Raw genomic sequence first — 13,901 nt, forward strand, 5'->3', positions numbered from 1 at the left:
CCGAATTGCGCGGCTAGAGCGATACACAGACAATTCGCACGCCGAACGTTATCGTATAAATTATAAAGCAATATCTCTCCCTTTTTTCTTAAGCTTTTTCACTTACGTATAATCATAAATAAACGTTAATATGCCTACGCCGAGTTACTGCAATCACCAAACGGCTAATGAACCTTTAAACAAGAATTAGTGGGCCACGGTGATTGGTCCATTAAATTTTATAGCGATCCGTTAAATTAATATTTTTTTATGCAAGTCGACGTATTTTAATAACACGAAAACACGTAGGTATTTCATGTTTGTGTTTCGCGTTACGCAACGGTTTTAAAAAAGCTTATCGGAATGTAAATATATGATAGTATTTAAACCGTTCTCCCACTGCTACCACACGGCGCCGGCCCTGCGACCGTTTCTCGGTCTCCGAGAACAGCGTGAAGCCGGTGGTACACTTGTCGTTTATTTATTTATATTTATTTTACCTAACGTGACGTAAGACGGACCGGGACTGAAAAAATACGCTTATGCTCTATATATTGTGTGTTGTACTATTATTATTATTGCACATTATATTTTAGCTGGTCGCGGGTGCATCGTGTCCCACAACAGAGACGGCCTTTTTTTCTGGAATTTTTTGCTCTGTTCAACCGTCGAAACTCACAAACCCTCGACGCACTTAGGCTAGGGCTAGGTGAACGACGTACGTATATTCTAAGGTGATCGGTGCGCGCGCGTTCGCGACCGTGTGTGCGTACGTGTGTGTGAGTACGTGTGTCGAGTGTGCTTACGTGTGTGTGTGTGTGTGTGTGTGTGTGTGGTGCGTGCGGTAAACGCAAACGCTGCCGCGCCGCAACCGTAACCAGTAAGACCAGCCGCCGCCCGGGGTCTTCCGTCACCGACACCGCCGCCGCCACCCACTATCGATCGGCCACCAAGCCGCCCGGTGACCTAGCGGCAGACTCTTCTCCGTGCGTGTGTACATGCACGAACCCACACGCGCGCGCGGGTGTACCTGCCCCGTATAATATCATACCCGCAGCGCCGCCGAACGCCTATAGAGTCACCGTCGGGGTGGATATATAACACCGTCTTCAGACTTCAGCCGTCGCCGGCCATCCGACTGCGCCGAGAGACTATAGAGGTGAGTTTTATTGAATTTATTGGATTTTTTATTACTATTATTATTATTATTATCGATCGTCACGGACGCACTCCGTGCACCGCGATTGTTACAATATTTATAATTTATATTTTCATTTCCTATTTCTGTTATCGCCATCGTATTATATTATTTATATGCATTTATATTATCACGATGGATGGGTCATCGCCTCGGCGAGGTACCACTCAAAGGTGGCTTATTGTAGATCGATAAGTATAATAGTATTGTATAATATAAGGCTATCGTAGGTGTATCGCGAGAGCGGCTAGTACACACATTACTACTATATATTATACTTATACGTAACTATTATTATTTTAATATAGTTTTATATATATATATAGGTTACCTAACCTAACCTAACGTGAACGTATAATATCACCGATGTAAATAAATCTGCATGTTTTACCCGTACACTATCCGTCGCCTTTACGATACTTGCAAATAATAGTAGGTACTCAAATCGAAACAACCGCAGTCGTGGGTAACGTTACAGCAGTGCCTATACGAATTCCGGACATAGGACTTTTCTTATTTTCTCATTGGGACCGCCAAAATATTGTACATCAAATAATATTATTATTATATTTGCCGCAGTGCGTACGAGCACATTATTTTTAGCCAAACACATTTCGATCCATGCCGAATCGGATCCGAGCGTGACCTCGCCCGGGTTTGACGGATTTTCGAATAAAAAACGTAACAACCGCGAAACGTCCGCCCGCGATTCACATTATTATAATATTATTATGTGTTCACGGTTTTGGCGGGCTGCGGACGTACGCGTGTTGTGCTGCTGCAGATGTGCCGATCGGCGGCACATATAATAATATGTACACGGTATACACAAGACGTGCAAGCGAATAAGTAAGCGTGTGCGTGCGTGTCGTCGATGGGGCGGTGTGTGTGTGTGTGTGTGTGTGTGTGCGTGTGCGCGCGCGTGTGTGTGTGTGTGTGTGTGTGTGTGTGTGTGTTTGCGAGCGCGTTTGCGTGCGCGTACAAGCGGTGGCAGCGGCGGTGTTTTTGGCGTCCACGCCAACCCGGGAGGTCGTTATAATATGCAATTTTCGCAATAATACCGTGCGGCTTGTGTGCGACCGACCGGCCATTGTCAGAAAGAAAACCCATATTATAATATATCGTCGTTACAACGCGCTCTTGTTTTGCCCATTACACCGCCGCCGCTGCCGCCACCACCGTCGTCTGTACAGTCGTAACACGGCGTACCGGAGACGGCAACTACAACTATTTTTAACCGTTTCCAAGGGTCTGGCCGCCGTCGCAGCAATAATATAATGGTCCAGCACCGTCGGCTGCGGCGGCGGCAGCGCCATCGTCTCTAAATTTAGAGACAGACACATACGCGCACACACATTTCGTATGCTGGCCGCCGCCGATCTCCTGTTTTTCTCGTTCTTTCTTCCATCTCACCGTCTGCCGTCTCTCTCGCTCTATAATTCGCGGGCTCGTTTGACCGTTTTCGTGATGACGGTCGCCGCCACCGCCGAATGTACGACGATGTCAAAACCAACCCTACTCGCGATTCCGGCCAAATCCCGCACCACCAACCCCGCCACCTCCTTGTCGACAACGATCCGGCTGCACTTATTATAACTACTCCTAATTATATTTCATTAAACCACCACAGCCGTGTAGGTATGTCATAACACCATATTATTATATATGGGTACTATGTACGACGCATAATATTATACCACTGGTACGCTTCCACCATCGCCGTGTCGTACCCTCCTCTCACGTAATGACCTCAGGACACGAGTCGAAAGGGGAACTCATGGGGATAGGGAGGTTTTTCGTTTTTTTTGCAAATCACTCGACGGCCGCCGCCACTGCTTCCGACGGGTATGTTTCACAGCGGACGATCGGCAGTGGCGGCCGCGGGTGGCAGAGGGATCGTCGCGGTTACGAAAATAACTCTGTGGCGATTGTTATTTTTATCATTTGGTGGCGGCGACGTGCGTGCACTATCGTACGCCGGCGGAGTCGTCACCACCGATTTTCAGATTCATACGGTTTTTTATTATTATTATTTTTACGAATTTCAAACACGCTATATCTATGCAAACGCTACCGCCGCCACCACCGTCGCCGACACTTGATTTTCATGAGCAGACGCTCTTACTCGTTACAATATTGTATAATAATAATAATAAAATATATATACATTATACATGCACCGTCACGGCGCCACGCCAGCTAGGGCTGGGCGCCTGGGCAAGACGGTTGGAAACGTTCATTTTTATTTTGTTATCTTTCCAAACACTCGTCATGAGTTTCGTACACCTTTATGAATTCAAGATTCTATTGTTTTTAAATACTAAATGTAAATGCTAATGCTATAGCGGCCTGCCCAGTTTTTACTAAATTTAATTCGATAACTAATCGAAATCGTCAGCTAAATAAAAAACCAATAACAATAGGTACACGTTGTTCTTTATTGAAGTATGCGACTTGTTCCGTGTCGTAAACAAAAACTTTATAATCTTTCCCTTCGGTCTACCAGGCTATTATGAAGTGAAGCCACATTAAAGAAAAGACCATGGGTATATATATTATTTCAAACATTTTTCAAGGTATTTTTCATTTATTTAAACTATTGTACTCGAATACTCGCTGGTAAATCAAGCGAAACTTCCGGTTTTCCTATTAAAGCATTATCGCGAAGTCTAAGCTTTAAAGTACATGATCGAAAATTAAAAATCAACAATAACAACACAAACAATCACTCTATTGAATTTACAGATAAACGTAAATCATATTATTAATAATTATTATTTAGGTATTATATTATTATTTGTACACTACTTGTTTGTCTCGAAAACGTTACGTATATGAAATAAATCCAGTGACAGCGCCAAGGGCATGGACGGTCCCTGAAAAATCCTTGGTCCACCCTGAATACTTATGAAAATTTACCTCAAAACCTAGTTATTAACAAATATTTGCATCGTCTTTTATTGGTATGAGGTGAAAACAAAAATTCATAATACACGGAAACGCAATAAGTAATATCTTTAATGATCTATGTAGTATGCGACCGTTTGAATATAGAATATATCATAATATTTTTTCTATCGTCTTTTTACCTTTTTTTATGCATATGTAATAAACGAATACGATAATAGTACATTTGAAATCAATGATTTAGGATTTATGAGTGTTATCGTGTCATCCATATTTATATAATATTATTGTGTACTCGAGATCATCAAGAAACGTAATTATTCATCATATATCGCCTTCACCTATGGCCCTTTAAATGTTTGAAAACAATGATGTAACCAAGTACGAGGTGCGAGTTACCCTGCACAACGAAGGGTTATAAGAGCACCTCAGCCTAGCGCATCATCACTGCATGCATTAATATATGCAATCTAGGATTGCTCGGCGTCTCATGATTTGTTGTCGTCTATAATCTACATATTATTATTTATTATCATTGGACTGTTTGTCAAATTCTGACATTTTATAATATAATATGAATACATAATACATTCAATGATGATGGCGAGGCGTATAAATTTCGACGGGGAGGACACGTTTGAGTGTGTGTTGTTGTCGGATCGGTAAAAATACGACATATATCACCGTGGAGCGTATATTATACGCGTTTGGCTGGCACTGAAATACACGACAAAATGCCCGTGGACGATTGGAGTGGACTATTTTTGAACTTTTGATTTTCATGCTTTACGTTTATTACGCATATTTATTATCGTTAGTTTCCCTATGTATCGATTAAACACTAAATAGTAAATACACATCTGACTATACTCTGCTGCTATGATATTCTTGCATTCATATTCGTTTTCGTCAAGTTATCTTTTTTATACTAAACCTACAACCATTATTACGATGACTGCGTTTTTAATTTTATATTTTTCGGTATCGCAGACAGTTGCGTGGGACTTCCCTCGAACCGCAACACCGGTATAGTTATTGTTTGAGCAACAACTTGGACGTGCCTTTAACATTAAACACACTTAGTTATAGTCTATACAAAGACCCTACCTATCCTTAGGACAATACAAACAATAAACATTATATATAAACTTGTAGCCAAACAGATAGTTACGCAATTTTAGTATTTTACACACTCATTTGTCATGTTCGATACCTCTTCGTTACGAAATCTTATACTTTGCACGCTAACCCTTTAACTATATTTACAATATAAATCATGCACCAATGTGCTTTCGAGTTTACTATTTCCGTGATCTTGTTCATGGATTATTCATCCAGTATATCAATAGTATACACTTGGCTATATAACTATATATAAACTGTCTACTTCTAGATAATTGTACTTATTATTCTCGGTGTAATTCAATAAGATAAGCATTTTGGTTAGAAAACAAGGAGATCAGACATTCCAATTTTAAAATTAAGATTGTATGTTCTTAAATATTATATGAATATACAGATAAGTTCATCAAGTACTATGGTGACCCCTTTTTTTATCCTTAAATTATAAAATTATTAAAGCTAATTATAGAATTACAAGTATATAAATATTGTATATAAATATGGTTTATAGAATAGTTTATAGAATTATTTAGAATATTTATTACTAAAAGACACTAAATTCTTAGATTTTTATACCAGATTTAAAAATATGGTGTCCTGTGGAGAAACAAACTTTATTTCAGATTGAAAACAGAGCAATGAATTTATTGGTTCTATAAAATGGGGTTTTTTTATTTTTTATCTCGGACGTCACCCTTAAAAACAATAAAAATCTTTTAATTTTATGCTTTGAGTATGTTTTCTGGTAGCAATAAGATCTAGTAAATTCTTTAGGGAAGGGGAATCAAAAGTAAAATAATCCAATCATATTTTTTTTTAAAAATATTTGGCTTTGTTCGAAGAACAATAACCTTAGAGATTTGAAATGTTCACCAAATATTTACTACCATATTTTCTAAATATTTTGGATTTTTTTGTATTTTGTAATAAAAGACGACAATTTTAAATTTTCAACTTTTAGGTTTTTCTTCGGTGTAAGAAAAAATATTGATGTTTGTAAGTAAAAATGTTGAAAATTTAATATAACGATCTTCATAAGTTATTCTTATGGTAATTAAAAAATGTCGAAAATAATAATAATCACAATTTTATAAAATTCGTCAAAACTACGGAAAGCTACAAATTATTTTATACTGAACATTTATAAAAAATGGATTATACTGAATTCCTGAAAATGTGATGGGTATATACGTTTTTTCATTTTAATTTCAAAAAATATGTAAGGTGTAAAGCCAAAAATATTTTTATGAGTGTTTATAGTTCAAATGTTGATGACATTGCAGGATATTTAAAATTTTAAACAATGAATAACATAGCAACTTTTCCTAAAATGGCTTTTGTATTTTATTATTGTTCATAAAATATTAATTGTAAGATTATACATTTTCCACTACTACTAAAATAATAATGTGTTATAAACAATGAGATTTTCAGCACATTTAGACTTATTTTGAGCTATTTATAATTATTCAAATTTTCAAAATATTTAGATTAGTTATAAGATACATTATTATAACACCATATATTACATCTCCCATATGTCTCACCATTTTGAGACATGAGCGGTTATGACTTATAATAGTTAAGTATATATAGTCAATTATAATTATGTATGATAAAATATAAACGAAGTTTTAATAAAAATTTGTTCAACATACTGCAAGTACTACTAATAGAAAATAAATCATACTAAAAGTAATTAATATAAGTTACTTATAAAAGATTAAACTCCGATTAGAGGATGACACGCCGTCTCAGAATCGTTTTTTGTATGAATGAATTATTATTGATTTATCATTGAAATAAAATTAAATACATCCATTACAATGACCTACAAAAAGTACAAGCTCAATAACGATAGGTAGGTAGTAGGTACACCGTACACTCAAAACAATCAAATCCTTCTATACAGCAAAAAGACTTCATGTCTTATAAAATTTATTATAACTACTATTTTTACTGTAAATTGTTAAACAGATGATTTTTGGATAATTTTGATGCATATCTTAATCGAAACTCGACCTAGCAGATTTAGAATTAATAAACTTTATATGTACTGGCAAGTCTAAGGATACTAACTCTAAATTACGGTTTTAAATCAAATAAAAAATATATATGTAATATTTAGTCTAGAATAAGTAATATCGATGCTCAGATCACTTTTATATACTAAAAAATAAAAATAAATATAATATATTAATGATTATATTTATTTTAAAACTATCACTTGTCCATATCTTTAAGCCAACATTGCCTTGCGCTATTATCCTTAGCACCTAAATAAATCTATAAGATTCAGAAATTTAAATAGGTCGATTTTTACAAGTAACTTCATCGGAATTTAACAAATTTAATTTAATTTTTAACAAGTTCGTACTACTAGCTTCTAGTTTCAATTTGTTTTAAAGTTGTGCAAAATTTAAGGAAGCTTCGCCTATTTTTCTTCTCCCAAGAGTGAGGGTAACTTGAAAAATGCTTCACATCAGATAACAATTTGTCAATACAGAAAGTTCAAAGATCTAAAGTTGTGTTTTAAAATTTAAACGTTCGTATTTAATGCTTCAGTATTCAGTATAATAATAATATATAATTTTAAAATTTCTATGGATAGGGAAGGTGGAAGAAGGCTGTTTATTATACATAAAATGATAAGATTTTGCTAAATGCAGTGTTTGAACACTTGAGCTGAGGCGTACGCAGCAACATAACACAAAACAGATACCTATACAATGTATAATACAGCAGCCTCGTACAGTATATAGATGTCAAATACAATCGCTTCACAGACGACGTAATATAAATAATATATATTATACAACAATATATTATGTGTCCCATATCACACTACACACATGTAAACACATCCTTCTATAAAAGGTTATTATTATGTAAACAGTTAGGCTTCTGGTTTTTTTTTTATCTCGACGCTATAATCTTTAATATAATGTATGTTGTGTGTGTCTCTTGACATGTCCTAGACTGGCGTTTATCGAGAATTGCAGCCCTAAAACAATAATAACTCTATTTTATGGTTATTCGCACACCACGCCTATACAAAAACTCTCGATTTTCTCTAATATAATAAGACAATAACGCGAATAAAAGTAAAAAATAAAAATAAAAACAATGATGGGCGCATGCGAATTTGCAATAAACTAGTTCTGTCGACAATATATATAACAATAATAATAACGAAAGTAGCTTAAAATGTACTTTTTTGGTTTACCTGCCACGTAAAAATAACTTGACTTTTTTCACTTGCCCCTTTTGACCAATCAGCGACTCTGATTTTTAAAACAATAGCCGACGGGTATTTTATTTTAAGCAGTCAAAGCGGGCGATAGAGTGGCCGCGCCCGTATTATGTATAACATTTATATTCGTAAGTTCTACGAAAACTCGTTAGTGTTTTTAACAAGAGGAATATAACCGGGTGAAAATTTTTTCATTATGATAGTAAACTTACAAAAACTTTATAGCTATTGTAGACTGTAAGCTGTAAAATCATATAATATTAGCACAATATGGTACGTGCAAATGTGCTGTAATATCATCCAGTCTCCACGACGGACGACTATCAAAGCTCATAGAGAACTTTTGTATTTATAACTATAAATTTGTTCATGCAACTTAGTAAATAATCATATGCATTTATTAATTTTAACCCATAGTATATAGTTATTTTAGTAAAACTGTTTTGTGACAAATAATTAGCTATTGTTCAACTTAAACATTATTATATATATATTTTATTTTATTGCAGACAAGCGATCATAATATTATGCTACACCTAAATATTATATAACATTCACAATTTGATGGGCTGTATTATAATATATTAATATAATATAATAAATTAATAATAGTATGCAAGGTGAAAGTTCAAAAAAAAATTCGAATCATGTTTCAAAGTATTTAAATTTGAATAAATATGGGTTTTTACGTTGGCGGATTATGGATTAGATGCAAAATACAATAATGTATGCATAATCGCATGAATGTATTATATTTGAACACACATTGGCATTTTTTTTAACGCTTTGCGTTTTATGCTTGTTATTTTTATGGTTTTCAATTAATTTACTCCCGTGTTTTAAAAAAAAACTTTTTTCAAAAGGTTTTATAGTATATGGTATATTTTATATTAACATAATGATGATTATACGTGATATTAAATTACACACATTATACGCGGTGTCTAATATCTGTAAAGGTGTCACTGTGCGAGTAATACACTACAAGCAATACATGTAACCACTTCACATGACGTGTCAGTCGTGCATATACACCTACCTACATAAGTATTAAAATTTAAAGTATATAATATTATAATACATCGCGCAGCTAACCCCCTCGCACTGCAACACGACCACCCCACATCGAACCGTTGTTGTGCCACCGCCGTGGGTCGCTCATCCCGCGTAGCAGTGCAGCAATGCACGTTCCTGCCGTGGTCCCCACGGATGGCGCGGCGATACGGCGGCAGCTGTATGCGGCGGGCTGAGCGGTTTCAGACTTCTAGAAAAATTGGCCGGGATAGCGAATCCTGCAACTAGCTCCTCAGCCCCACCACACCGCCACCGTCGCCATTCCCGCCCAACACCCACTTTTTATACCCGGGGATATTATATATAATAAGTATTATATAGTATTATACATTATACGCGTATATAGAGCGTCAGACGAAAAGTCATAAACAATTTAATGCAAAAAAATACGACATTATTTATATCTTTCAGCTATAATATAATATATCGTTGCATATATATAGGTATACACTGCTGCATCGGTTGTAACAATGCGTACTATACATGCTTGTGGCCAGTGGATATTATTATGTCGAGTCGATAAACAAACAAAATATATGAATATAATATATATATATATATGACGTATGCGTATGGTGGTTATTATCCGGGATTGATCGTCGTATTATGGTATAATATACCGTACAATAATATTATGTTCTGATTTGTGAAACTCAGAATACTAAGAATTTTGCCGAAAATACCGATTTGAAATTTGTGATTAACCCATTTTGGATGTCTGATCGTCATAATATAAGTGTATTAATATGTTATTAAATTGTATACAATATAATATGTTGTACTGGTTGATTAAAAACACTGCTACTACCGTTGGCAAACTAAAAATACATTCAATTTATATTCGCTTTGTATAATGAATTCTATTATTATTATACTGTTACAACAGTCACTACAGAGTATTACGAATTCAATTCAAAACCACAGCGTTAGGTATTGATTATTTAAATTTTGTCCAAATCCGACAACCATATCCATTATAATATTATACATGTATAATTCGTATAATGACGATTCGAACGAATATTACGTGTTGGGCAACGGTGCTGTATCATCATATCCATCCGTTGTAGTCGCCCACTCAGCCTGACCAATCTAGTGACGGACTTATACTTTTCACATTATTCAGAAGGCTGATAGGAATACAAAAATATTCGGAATGCAGTTGACAATAATATTTCTAATCGGTATTTTCAGCAAGCGTTTTGCATACTTACATCACATTTTATTTAAATTAGAAAATAATATTCAGTCGCAGTTAGTTCATCGTATGTATACGTATGTGTATTATGTAGTGCGTGTACTACTATAATCCGCTGGCTTCAAATCTATAAAATGTATATTATTCGTCCTGGTAAATACATTTTTCGTTTGTGTAGGTTATGTACATTGTATTTTACGTTATATTGAATATTCTGTATTATATACATGAGCATCTGTCACCGCCCACCTCGTGTAAAAATTGATTTCAAAAACGTAATACAACCTTTCTGTCCTTTCTACTACACAATATGTAGTGATATGTTATGCGAAATTCGTTGATCGAAAGAAGAACCTCACCCGCGTCCAATCTTCGTCGCCACCTCCTAGCGGGGGTGGTAGCAGCTTGCGATAGCAGCCCAGCCGTGTGCTTTTCGCTCGTACCACAATTATATTAATATTATCTTTAAACATTAGAATTAATATTATACATGATAACGGTGCGACCGCGACGTCAGCCGTGGTTAACTGCCATGGCGAATGAGCGATGACGTACGTAGCCCTGCGAGTATTTTATATTTTAATACGAATATTATTACACGATCTATAACAATTTAAATTGCATCATCCGCGCTGAAGAAATTATCATTTGCATTATGCCAGCAGCTGCGGCAACGGCAGAGTTAGTGTCAGTGGCGAATTTAAGGGGGGAGGGCAGAGGGCTTGGCTCTTTAGCATAAAGCCTATACGTTAATAAACTAGATCATCTTTAATATATTTATGAATTTGTGGTGTAAGATTTAAGTGGTATATTTTATATGAGTAACAAAATTTAAAACGGTACAACATTTATTGAAATTATGAAAATTGTATGCATTGCTCTTAAAGATAACGAAGATGATGCAAAATGTATCAATATTTTTAATCGAGTGGTATCTAAAGCAGAATATACTTATGTCAAATATTGATGTTAAATTTCACACGAACATGAGGTTAACTACAAGCTATAATCAAAGCAACTATCAAATTTATTCACTTCAAGCACTGTAACTTTCATAATAGATAATAATATCAATATTAATATTCCTGGAATATTTTTAAATTGTAATACATATCACAGTTTTGGACAAATGTAAGACGTTTATTTAAAAAAGGTTTTTGAAAAGTCAAAATTTCGTACCATTTAAAATGCGAAAATTCATACCTATGAGTTATGACTACTTAAATGCTCAATCTGTAAGGTTATTTTGTACTAATATACCTACTTTTTTATTCATGTACATTATACTTATAGTAAATTCTAATTAATAGCTAATAATATTAAAATGAGCTAATCACCTTTATACTAAAATATGGATCTATACGTAATGTTTTTTTATTTTATAATTATGTAAAGTATTCTTTTGAAAAATACATATTTTGAGACCTCGCCCTTCCCGCTTGAAACTAAAACAATATCCTAGATCCACCACTGGTTGGTACTGCTTCTGCATGATGAGAACGACGAACAGATGACGATTTTTTGCTCGGCGGACGAAAAAGGGGGAAACAGTGGAGAAGGGAAACAACTGCAATGGAGTCGTGGTAGGGGGGCGCCTTCGTCGAAAATGACTCATTTTTCATTGTGTGTACAGCAATAACTACCATATATATACATATACAGCATACATTCAACTTTATGATGTACACCGCGCACCCACACTCAAGAGTCACGAGCGCAATACGATCATTATTATTTGATTCACCGTCGCCGCTATCGTTGGGGACTCGCGGGAGACCAATATTATCATAATAATATAATGACGCAAACGTTGGGGGACGGAGGAAAAAATGTCGCCGTCGCGCGTCGTCTTGTTCGTGTCCGGTGCGACCGCCGGTATACGTCTGTACATACGCACATAGAATAATATTATTATCGTCACGGACGTCGCTGTTAACTGCGGCGGCGTGTGAGCACTGTGTGGGGGTGAGCGTTAACGGCCGTCTAGCAGTGCTGTTGTATTATAATCTACCTATAATAATCGTGTAAATATTATATTATACCATACTAATAAAATAACATAATACTGTATAAAATCGGGCGGGCGCCAGCGTATAAAATAGTGTGAGCGGCGGAATTAGCCGTCGTCCGCCGTATTTTGTGACCCCCATCAATTAATGTCCCGAATGACCCGAAAACAAATTACCGTCGTCGTGCAGTCTATTTGACGGCGGACGGCCCATGTGTAATATTATTATCATCATCATAATATCATACGATAAATTCTAATCGAGTCATCGGTGGAGGCGGCCACGGCGGTTCGCGGTGTCTGCGGCGGCGGTTCAAATCCAATCATATTGTTAATATCAATTAGTTAGCGAGCTGCAGCATGCTATGGAGCTGCTAGTATACATATTGTAATTATTATTACTATTATACATGCGCGGGTGCACGGGAAGAGGGCTAAATAATTAAATCAGCGAAGGGCCAAGCGGGTCAATGGGGCGCGTCGGCCGTTCGTCATCGAGCAAGTGCCGGACCGTCCAAACTGCCGTGGATAATCGCCCTCACATGCCGCCACATCGCACTTCCCCTGAATATAATATCCTCTACGACCCTGGTTTAGCCACCGCCTTCGGAGTCGCTGTCGTGGTCGTCGTCGCCGCCGAATAATATTATGCATAGCGCCACTTTGACTAACGAGAGGGTTGAGCGAGCGCGGGCCCGTGTGAGTGCGTATTGCACTGCATAATATTGTTGTTCCCGTGGAAAAGCGGCTCTTCCGCTAGTGCGCGAACCCGCTCGCTGCAGCCAAAACTTCGGCGGGTTTTTCGAGCGGGCTGGCGGATGGGCTGGCGGAAGGGCGAGCGACGGCAGCGGTGGTTGACCGACGACGGGGCGCGACAATGTACGCGGCGTATGGTAGCAGCGCTGCGAGCGGTGCGCAGCGGCGGCGGCGGCGTACGTTACGAGCGTACTACGGCGGCAACGACTACGACGAATATAACGATCGTCGCCGCGGCCGCAACCGCCGTTGTCGTAGTCGTCCGATCGGTGCCTTTTCGTTCGCGCCATCGCCGCCGCCGTGTTCTCCCGGCCGACACGAGACCGCCGCCTGCAGTCGCGTAAGTATAAAATCCTTCAGACACAATTTTTTTTTACACATTATTATATATTGTATGACATGTACC

General features: G+C 36.9%; 1 protein-coding gene across 4 annotated transcripts in view; it reads left to right on the forward strand.

Moving 5' to 3' along the window:
- The first annotated feature begins 1,015 nt into the window (after positions 1-1,015).
- Positions 1,016-13,901, forward strand: part of LOC111038354 (plasma membrane calcium-transporting ATPase 3) — a 64,355-nt gene continuing 51,469 nt past the window's right edge. For 2 of the 4 annotated variants that reach the window (XM_022321407.1, XM_022321411.1), the window contains exon 1: positions 1,016-1,138. The gene's annotated coding sequence lies outside the window, so the exon portion shown is untranslated. Of the gene's footprint in view, positions 1,139-13,706; positions 13,836-13,901 lie in introns of those variants that run through there. The other 2 variants (XM_022321405.1, XM_022321409.1) reach the window with 1 other exon arrangement.

This window comes from Myzus persicae, unplaced genomic scaffold (assembly GCF_001856785.1).
Source record: "Myzus persicae strain clone G006 unplaced genomic scaffold, MPER_G0061.0, whole genome shotgun sequence".
NCBI classification, from domain to species: Eukaryota; Metazoa; Arthropoda; class Insecta; order Hemiptera; family Aphididae; genus Myzus; species Myzus persicae.